Here is a 12500-nt window from a genome sequence, read left to right as displayed (position 1 = left end):
TAATCTCAACAGCCCCAGTTAGACACAATATATGACTATTAATGAAATGCAAATGTGCTGACACTCGCGATATCGCCCTGTCTCTGCTTTGTCTGCGTCACGGTACTCGATGTTCGCCCTTGGCAGTCAGCAGGCCGAGTCTGGACACAAACACCGATACGAGACGACTCGCAATCTTTTTGGATTGCCAGCTGTCCCTTTGAACAGATAGAAAAATACAACTGCAGCACAATTGATAATAACTATAGCAACGGCCCTTAAAGGCCTACTGAAAGCCACTACTATCGACCACGCAGTCTGATAGTTTATATATCAATGATGAAATCTTAACATTGAAACACATGCCAATACAGCCGGGTTAACTTATAAAGTGCAATTTTAAAATTCCCGCCACACTTCCGGTTGAAAAACTCCTTTGGATATGATTTAATGCGCGTGTGGTTGGACCCCATCGGACCCGATACAAAAACCTCTTGTTTTCTTCGACAAAATTCCACAGTATTCTGGACATCTGTGTTGGTGAATCTTTTGCAATTTGTTTAATGAACAATGGAGGCTGCAAAGAAGAACGTTGTAGGTGGGATCGATCGGTGTATTAGCGGCTAAGTACTTACTACAATACTTACAGCAACACAACAAGGACTACTTACTTAGCAGACGCTTAGCCGATGCTTGCCGCCAAACCCACGGATGAAGTCCTTCGTCGCACCGTCGATCGCTGGAACGCAGGTGAGCACGGCTGTTGATGGGAAGATGAGGGCTGGCTGGCGTAGTTGGAGCGCTAATGTTTTTATCATAGTTCTGTGAGGTCCGGTTGCTAAGTTGCTGAATTAGCCTTAGCGTCGTTAGCAACAGCATTGTTAAGCCTTACCAGGCTGAGAATTTTTAACCGTGTAGTTACATGTACATGGTTTAATAGTATTGTTGATCTTCTGTCCATCCTTCCAGTCAGGAGTTTATATATTTTGTTTCTATCTGCATTTGAGAACGATGCTATCACGTTAGCTCAGTAGCTAAGTGTGTCACCGATGTATTGTCGTGGAGATAAAAGTCACTTTAAATGTCCATTTCGCGTTCTCGACTCTCATTTTCAAGAGGATATAGTATCCGAGGTGGTTTAAAATACAAATCCGTGATCCACAATAGAAAAAGGAGAGAGTGTGGAATCCAATGAGCCAGCTTGTACCTAAGTTACGGTCAGAGCGAAAAAAGATACGTCCATCACTACCTCTCTAGTCCTTCACTCTCACGTTCCTCATCTACGAATCTTTCATCCTCGCTCAAATTAATGGGGTAATCGTCGCTTTGTCGCTCCGAATCTCTCTCGCTCCATTGTAAACAAAGGAAAATTGTGAGGAATATTACCTCCTGTGACGTCACGCTACTTCCGGTACAGGCAAGGCTTTTTTTTATCAGCGAGCAAAAGTTGCGAACTTTATCGTCGATGTTCTCTACTAAATCCTTTCAGCAAAAATATGGCAATATCGCGAAACGATCAAGTATGACACATAGAATGGATCTGCTATTCCCGTTTAAATCAAAAAAATGCATTTCAGTAGGCCTTTAAGCATAAGAGTTGTGTGATAATATGTACATCATTATTCTAACAGAAGTGTAGAGAGAACAACACTGTATAATCACTCGCCATATAGCAATAGATGATATCTGCCTATTACCTGACACCTTCTATGTTAGCTACTTCTCTTTGTTTATAATGTTTATCATGTCTATTTTCTGCTGGATCTACTCTCTATTTTATGCTGCTGCTGTCACATATACTGTAATATTGTACATGGTCATTGGTATATATTGCATATATGTTATAGACACGATATAATATATCTGTATGTATAATATACTGTACACATATTATTAGAGATGTCCGATAATATCGGTGTGCCGATAATATCGGTGTGCCGATAATATCGGTATATATATATATATACATATATATATATATATATATATATATATATATATATATATATATATATATATATATATATATATATATATATATATATATATATATATATATATATATATATATATATATATATATATATATATATATGTATATATATATATATATATATATATATATATATATATATATATATATATATATATATACAGGGCCGGCCCGTGGCATAGTCCGTACAGGCAAATGCTAAGGGCGCCGTCCATCAGGGGGCGCCACGCCAGTGCCACAAATGTTGGAGGAAAAAAAAACAAAAAAAAAAACTATTATTTCTAAATACATAAAATAATCCCACGTTAATTAAAATGCAAAGTAAAGCCTATTTAATAGAAATATTATTTGTTACAACATTACGCCCCCCCTCCCCCGGCCCGGTGCGCCACCTCCCTTCCCGTATCATGACTCTTTTTGGACGTCACCACATAAAAAAATCAACACAAGATGTCAAAACGGCCAAAACTGTCAGGTGCCCAGGGAAGAAAAAAGAGAAAAGAAGAGGAGAAACGAGAAAAAGACAGAGGTAGCAGGTAGGTAACGTTAGCCTACATTAAATTATTTGTCTGTTACAGAATGTGATAGTAACCTGGCTTTTTAGCATTAAGCTAATGTTACATAATTCGGCAATTGCTAATCAATAAATAGCTAGTTCTGTTTTAACGTCGGGTTAATATTGTGGAGGGGGCTAAATTGTTATGGAAAATAATAATGTAACGTTAGGTAATTACAGTACTCCCTGGTGTACAGTAATTTGTAAGTCATTCTAGTTAATGCAATATTAAAAAGCACAAATAGAGAACTCTGTAGGATCCCCTTTTTTTGTAATATAGTTGTTAAAGTCATACTGGTTTGATATCTTGTTTTGTGCAGTGCCTTATTTATATTGTATTTTTAATTTATTTTATGCAACTTGTTGACATGTTTTATTTTGTGTTTATGTATGTAAAAAATATTGTATTTCATATATTCATTTTTTATTTTTTGTATTCATTTATTTATCCATATTTTTTTTTATCTTGTTAACTATTCTGATTGTTAATTTGCTTTCTTTAAGTTAAAAAAAAGGTCAAAGACAAAGCTATTCGGTTTCTTGTGAGTATATACACACTGCCGATGTGGGGGGGCGCCACCTAAAATCTTGCCTAGGGCGCCAGATTGGTTAGGGCCGGGCCTGTATATATATATATATATATATATATATATATATATATATATATATATATATATATATATATATTCCTCACGCACTAATTGACTGAAAGAGCGCACACTTGCCCTGTGCTTGCCCGACACTGCGGCGCAAGTGCGATTATGTCACATTATCGATGGTAAAATAAATTTTTAGACAATGTGATTTGCCTGAGCGGCTAGGAGACACCGAGAGTAACAAGCGGTAGAAAATGGATTAGAAAAGACAGATTTTTAAAAAATAATTTTTTTTTTAAAAACTGAGTATTTTATTTTTTATTTTTTTAACTTGGGACTTCCCGTGGGCCGGATTTTGGACGCTGGCGGGCCGTATAGTTTGGGGAGCCCTGGACTAAAACAATCAAAATAAATGAGCAATAAAATACCTGATGTGATGTTTCTGACCACCGCCAGGGGGAGCCATCTTATCGCCAGTTGGAGAAGGGATTGCTATGATGTGCTGTGATGTTTCAACCTGCATTTCTGGAAACTACTGCAGATAACCTTTGACCTTTGATGATAACGCAGCATGTGGGTGATATACCTGTATATGACACGCATTAATAATCATTTGCATCATTTATTTTTTTTAGGCCTCGCGAGCACGTGATGACATCATCGCCATTATTGCGCAAGGTAAGAATCCCGCTTGCTTCTCTTTAATTGGTCATTGCAAGCTAATTACTCTCAGCGAGCGTGCCCGCCCCAGCAGCTCCCCGGGTCAGCCTGATTGATTATCCCGGCGAATGTGGAAAGGTTGAGGCGCTCACCTCCTGACATTTTGCTGCCCAACTCCCCGAGCAAATGAAAGGAAAACAAAAAGTGCAGAAGAGGAAATGTCACACCCAAAGAGACACATTTGGAAGTTTTCACCTCGGCCACGTCGGCCATCATGGGCGTGTGTCGTCAACACTCGCTGGAGCGCAAGACCAGTGGTGGTGGGGGGGGGGGGGGGGGGGGTGTTTGTGAGGGCGCCAAGATGGCGTCCAGATAGCAGGAGGAATATTTAGTGGAATGTAATCCCATGTCACCTTCACATGGAATACTTCCTCTCCTCTTTGCTCCCAACTGCAACTAATCCTACATGTACACATCATATATATAATATAATATAATCCTACATGTACACATCATATATATAATATAATATAATCCTACATGTACACATCATATATATAATATCATTTAATCCTACTGCTACACATCATATACCTGTATATAATATAATATAATCCTACATCTACACATCATATATATAATATAATATAATATAATCCTACATCTACACATCATATATATAATATAATATAATATAATCCTACATGTACACATCATATATATAATATAATATAATCCTACATGTACACATCATATATATAATATGATATAATCCTACATGTACACATCATATATATAATATAATATAATATAATCCTACATGTACAAATCATATATATAATATAATTTAATCCTACTGCTACACATCATATATATAATATAATATAATCCTACATGTACACATCATATATATATATAAAATATTATATAATACTACATGTACACATCATATATATAATATAATATAATCCTACATGTACACATCATATATATAATATAATATAATCCTACATGTACACATCATATATATAATATAATATAATATAATACTACATGTACAAATCATATATATAATATAATATAATCCTACATGTACACATCATATATATAATATAATATAATCCTACATCTACACATCATATATATAATATAATATAATATAATCCTACATGTACACATCATATATATAATATAATATAATCCTACATGTACACATCATATATATAATATAATATAATCCTACATGTACACATCATATATATAATATGATATAATCCTACATGTACACATCATATATATAATATAATATAATATAATCCTTCTACTACACATCATATATATAATATAATATAATCCTACATGTACACATCATATATATAATATAATATAATATAATCCTACATGTACAAATCATATATATAATATAATTTAATCCTACTGCTACACATCATATATATAATATAATATAATCCTACATGTACACATCATATATATATATAAAATATTATATAATACTACATGTACACATCATATATATAATATAATATAATCCTACATGTACACATCATATATATAATATAATATAATCCTACATGTACACATCATATATATAATATAATATACTCCTACCTGTACACATCATATATATATAATATAATATAATCCTACATGTACACATCATATATATAATATAATATAATCCTACATGTACACATCATATATATAATATAATATAATATAATACTACATGTACAAATCATATATATAATATAATATAATCCTACATGTACACATCATATATATAATATAATATACTCCTACCTGTACACATCATATATATATAATATAATATAATCCTACATGTACACATCATATATATAATATAATATAATCCTACATGTACACATCATATATATAATATAATATAATATAATACTACATGTACAAATCATATATATAATATAATATAATCCTACATGTACACATCATATATATAATATGATATAATCCTACATGTACACATCATATATATAATATAATATAATATAATCCTTCTACTACACATCATATATATAATATGATATAATCCTACATGTACACATCATATATATAATATAATATAATATAATCCTACATGTACACATCATATATATAATATAATATAATCCTACATGTACACATAATATATATAATATAATATAATCCTCAAGTACACATCATATATATAATATAATATAATATAATCCTACATGTACACATCATATATATAATATAATATAATCCTACATGTACACATCATATATATAATATAATATAATCCTACATGTACACATCATATATATAATATAATATAATCCTACATCTACACATCATATATATAATATAATATAATCCTACATGTACACATCATATATATCAGGGGCGGCCAAGTCAAAATAAATTGCAAAAAATCTGACTTTTAACAACGACTGGACAACAAAGTATAAATGTTCTCGAGTCGTTGTTTCCTGTAGGACCTTTTAGGGGACGGACACATTGGTCCAGACAAGCAGCAACGACAGTAGAAATCCACACAAGTAAACTTCATCACAAAACTTGGTCAAATCTTTGTAAGTAGATATTGTGTATAAATATATTTAGTCTGTTTTTGTATTCCCGGTCGTGTTGTTTGTGTCTGAGAGTGAAGTTCGTTGAATAAATGTAGCGCTAAATTTGACCTGTAGAGGGCAACAACGCGACACTTTAGGTTTAATTGTGATAAGTCACCTACAGTGTGTGCAATGTTTGGTGTGTGAATGTTGTGTCATTTCTATATGTGTAAACATTTGCCGTGCCTTTATGTTGGGTTTTGTTAGTGTGTTAGTTTCCTGTCCTGTGCTTTTATTTTGGCAACTCTTCGGGTTTTGTTGGTGTTTTCCCATGGCTGCTTCAATTCTGTCATTTCCCCTCACCTATTTTCTGTTTGCAATTAAGACTATTTAAGTTGATCCTTTTCCTACCTTGGTCGTCGGGACATTGTTGATGTTACCTGTCCACTGGTGACTACGGACCATCTTCTTCATTACGCTCCTACTTTGTGGACGCCTTCTGCTCCGCGTTTCATAGGAAGTGTTTTTTGCTGTGTTCCAGCATTTCTGTCATAGTCTGGCCGTTTAGAGCACTTCTTAGGCTTTTGACGGTTGAAATAAAAAGTGTTTCTCGCCTTCCTGACGGTCTTTTTTTGCTTCACACTGAGCTGGCAGCAGTCAGCATCATTTCCCGAGATCCTCGATCAAGTGACGTCATAGTGAAGATTTATGATCGCTCATTTTTAGGTCGATTTTTTGTTTTTTCGAATGGCTGGCTGACTGGCACACCCTCCGCGAGTCTAGGTCGAGCGTGTCTGCCTCCTTGTGGCCATTTGTGGGACAACAACAAGAAAAAGCCTTTTGACCTTTTGATGAGAAGGCGACAGCAGCAAAAAACAACACAATCGCGCCTCCATGTTTGTTTTGTGTGATATTGATGTTGAATGAAGACCGGCTGGGAGAGACATTTTTTTGGGCAAGATCTTTAATTGGTGCCTCTTAGATGTATCCAGTGACGTAAATAAATATATTTTTTATTTAAACAAACAAAAATAAATAAATAAAATATCCCTAAACCCCCATTTTTTTTTTATTATTTTGGTGCTTTTTTTTAATGTACATTTATCTAATATAAAGTAGACAGAATATGAGTTTTAGTAATCATTATTAGTTAGATTTTAAACATATAAAGTTTCCCTTTACTTCATAGGGTAAGGTAGTCAGTGGATATTGATCATTATAATAATACAGTGGATATTGATACTTATAATAATACAGTGGATATTAATCATTATAATAATACAATGGATATTTATAATCATAATAATACAGTGGATATTAATCATTATAATAGTACATCATTATAAAAAAAGAAAAACCTGTTGTAGAAGTTGCCCTCTAGTGGGTTCTTCAGACCACCACACACTGCCAGGAGAGCCAGGAATTCCGGGTATAACACTGTTTTGTTTTCATAAATAGTACAAGTCTTTCTGCTTTTCAGCACAACGTCTTTCCCTTCTGCGTCTGCTCAGCAGCACCTCCAACTCCAACTACTCGTCTCATCACGGCTGCTGCTAATAAAGGCGACGGGTGATTAGATAACAAGGCCCACCTGGGCCATCTACGCACCTGTCGCTGTCTTCCAGGCCTAACCTGGCAACACCCCGTTCCACGGCAGGCCCGCAGGCCACGCCCCCCTCCACACCTTTGTGTTCTTGTCTTACTTTTCCATCTTTTGGTGTGTTTTGCTCGATTGTAAAAGATGTCTATGGAGGAGCTGGTCTGAGAAGTAAAAGTTGTTCATATTCAGTGTTTTATTGTTCATAGTTAATACTGTAAATCCCATTTTCATGTACATTTTGAGTGTCCCATTCAGTAAAAAACTGTAAAATTCCATTCCGTTTTTTTTTTAGGTGGTCTGTCATAACTTTTTTAGAACTCTATCGGACATTGTGACTTTTGGTATTAGTGTTCCTGGGAAAAAAGGGAGCCAAACACACATACCGTACAGCAGATTTTTACATCTAAATGTGTTCATATCATTTATACACACATACACATTGAAGACACTTTTTTCTCTCAATGTGGCCCCCCGAGTCAAAATATTTGCCCAGCTCTGTGCTAAAGTATGTATACCGTTTTGTCCTGCAATGAGAGGTCCAATTGCGCCATCTGCTGGTACCTAAAAGTCTATAAACATGACTGCAACCCGGATGCTGCCAGCAGACTTGATTGATTGAAACTGATTGATTTGCAGCATATATAGTCTGACATTGCTCTGCAAAGTATTATAAATGACACTAAAGCTAACTTGGGATTTATTGTAAGATGCACAGTCATTTAACGGCAGTTTATGTGTCAAGAGGCTTATATTAAAGTTTATATTGTCCGCCATGTTTACAAGGGAACAGTGTGGCCTGTTGTATTCGCTAGTCACCACCAGAGGGCGCCAGAATTCAATGTATTTTAACAAGAGAACAGCGTGGCCTGTTATATTCGCTAGTCACCACCAGAGGGTGCCAGAATTCAATGTATTTAGTTTCAATGTATTTATGACATTTTCTATGTCATAAATAAATAAAACAGGATGATGTTGGTTAAAAAACTAGTTAAAATATGTTGCATTGAATGAATTGTAATACCATTTAAATTTTATTAGTAGATTTTTTTCAAACTAAAATTTTTAAAAAATATGGTAAATTGCAATAATTTCACCTCAAAATATAGTGTGTATTACTGTAAATGGAAAATACTACTGCTGTTTTTATGGTAAAAAAAAATAAAAAATAAAAAATAAATAAAAAATTTTAAAAAAAAGGCAGCTCAGTTCCAAGAATTTTACAGTAAAATGTACATTTGTTTTTGTTTTACTGTAAATAAAAAGGTACAGAATTTTTACAGTAAAATGTTGGCACCTGAGCTGCCAGATGTTTTTTGTTTGGTTTTTTCCCGCAAATCAACAAGTGTATATTTTGGGTGTATCACTGTAAATGGCAAAACAACACCACAGTTTATTACAGTAAAAAAAAAAGTACAGTTTTTTTTTTTTATTTAGAGAAAAATGCTATAAAAACCTCATTAAATTTTACAATTTGACCATGAAATCTATTGCTACTTTTACATTGCACAATTTGATGGATAACTTGCTTTAAAATCATTATTATTAGTATTGGGTTATGAATAAACCAACATTGAGTTAGCATAACTCAACTTTTGGGTTAAATAATTCAACCCAATAGTTTATTTGGGAATAACCCAACATTGAGTTGTCATAACTCAACTTTTTGGGTTAAATACTTCAACCCAAAAGTTGGGTTGACAAAATTAACTCAAAATGTTGAGTTAAAATAACCCACATAAGGGCTTTTTCCTTTTCTGAACCAACAGTTGCGTTAAAATTGGGTTATTTTTTAACCCAACATTTTTTCGGTACTGTAATTTTGTGACGCGTAGTAACACAACAATGTTATGAATCCCTGTTCTAAAAACAACATTTTTGGTCAATCAACATCCATAAAAGGAAACAAAACAAAGTATGATTTTTAAACTGAGTACATTTTACAAAAAAAACTGATTATTATGAACCCATAATAATTCACGTCCATTTACAATTTGAATAAAGAAAAAAAATACAGATTTTTTTGTGAAATACTCATAATTGATGTTACATTATTTATGATAAATGTATTCGTAACACTTTCTAATGGCGCCTCAGCGAGTGTTTGGCACACTCACTAGCTGTACTGACACCGCACTGATATTATTTGCGTTTCATAATTAAAAAAGTCCGCACATTTGACCTGAAAATGAAACTACTTGGCATATTTTTCTCAAAAGAATAGCTGTGCAGAAAGGAATATGAAACGCGCCACTCTGGTCAATCAAATGACGTAATAATATGAAGTTACCGACATGAAAACACCACAGAAAAAGAGAATTTGGAGCTTTATTGAACTAAAGTCATTGTTTGATGTGTCTGCTGCGACAAGCTAAGTGATTTGTTTTGAGTTCATATATAATTTTTCTAAAAGTAAATAATCTCTTAGTTTGCTTTGAAGTCCAAAAATTAAAAATATATTTTATTGCCTTCATTTTGCTAACATGTTCCTGAGATTTCATCAAATTGTGCTTCGGGTGCATTTCAAATGACCCATTAGGGGTGTCCCAATCCAGTATCGATATCGGGCCCCCCAAAAAAACAATTATCGGATTTTATTGCTTGCATGTAAAATGTCCGTCTTACTCGTGCAGACATCTAAATGTCCACCAATAAGCACATAAGATGTGGTCTTTCAACACTACTAGGAGCTAGCAGCTACACGGCAACTAAGCACACAATAGCACACAAGCTAGACATGGGTAATACAACAATTTGCAGTATGACTCAGCACATCTGTCAACATAAACAAGTATCAAAAAATGATATTTGCATATTACTTACACGTACAAGGTCTCAAGTCTCCGTGGCCATTAGAAAGCATCCAGTAACAAACGTGTCCGCATCAATCAACGTACTGTGTCATGAGCTTCATGAGTTATTGTGACCACTTGGTGTCACCCACAAAAAACGATAAATAAACACTCCACTTCAATTTAAAGACAGCATAAGTCCATACCAGACAGTTAATAATGAATATGTTAGTGTTTTTTATAGTAACAGTCCAGTCCAGTAACAAATGTGTCTGCATCATTCAACGTACTGTGTCATGAGCTTCAGGAGTTATTGTGACCACTTGGTGTCACCCAAAAAACAAAAAAATAAACACTCCACTTCAATTTAAAGACAGCATAAGTCCATACCAGACAGTTAATAATGAATATGTTAGTGTTTTTTATAGTGACAGTCCAGTGCAGTAACAAACGTGTCCGCATCACTCAACGTACTGTGTCATGAGCTTTATGAGTTATTGTGACCACTTGGTGTCACCCAAAAAACTAAAAAATAAACACTCCACTTCAATTTAAAGACAGCATAAGTCCATACCAGACAGTTAATAATGAATATGTTAGTGTTTTTTATAGTAACAGTCCAGTGCAGTAACAAACGTGTCCGCATCACTCAACGTACTGTGTCATGAGCTTCATGAGTTATTGTGACCACTTGGTGTCACCCAAAAAACTAAAAAATAAACACTCCACTTCAATTTAAAGACAGCATAAGTCCATACCAGACAGTTAATAATGAATAGGTTAGTGTTTTTTATAGTAACAGTCCAGTGCAGTAACAAACGTGTCCGCACCACTCAACGTACTGTGTCACGAGCTTCATGAGTTATTGTGACCACTTGGTGTCACCCAAAAAACAAAAAAATAAACACTCCACTTCAATTTAAAGACAGCATAAGTCCATACCAGACAGTTAATAATGAATAGGTTAGTGTTTTTATAGTAACAGTCCAGTGCTGTAACAAACGTGTCCGCATCACTCAACGTACTGTGTCACGAGCTTCATGAGTTATCGTGACCACTTGGTGTCACCCAAAAAACAAAAAAATAAACACTCCACTTCAATTTAAAGACAGCATAAGTCCATACCAGACAGTTAATAATGAATATGTTAGTGTTTTTTATAGTGACAGTCCAGTCCAGTAACAAATGTGTCCGCATCATTCAACATACTGTGTCATGAGCTTTATGAGTTATTGTGACCACTTGGTGTCACACAAAAAACAAAAAAATAAACACTCCACTTCAATTTAAAGACAGCATAAGTCCATACCAGACAGTTAATAATGAATAGGTTAGTGTTTTTATAGTAACAGTCCAGTGCAGTAACAAACGTGTCTGCACCACTCAACGTACTGTGTCATGAGCTTTATGAGTTATTGTGACCACTTGCTGTCACCCAAAAAACAAAAAAATAAAAACTCCACTTCAATTTAAAGACAGCATAAGTCCATACCAGACAGTTAATAATGAATATGTTAGTGTTTTTTATAGTAACAGTCCAGTGCTGTAACAAACGTGTCCGCATCACTCAACGTACTGTGTCATGAGCTTTATGAGTTATTGTGACCACTTGGTGTCACCCAAAAAACTAAAAAATAAACACTCCACTTCAATTTAAAGACAGCATAAGTCCATACCAGACAGTTAATAATGAATAGGTTAGTGTTTTCTATAGTAACAGTCCAGTGCAGTAACAAACG

Source organism: Entelurus aequoreus, linkage group LG15, assembly GCF_033978785.1.
Source record: "Entelurus aequoreus isolate RoL-2023_Sb linkage group LG15, RoL_Eaeq_v1.1, whole genome shotgun sequence".
NCBI classification, from domain to species: Eukaryota; Metazoa; Chordata; class Actinopteri; order Syngnathiformes; family Syngnathidae; genus Entelurus; species Entelurus aequoreus.
This window is presented reverse-complemented; position numbering follows the sequence as displayed.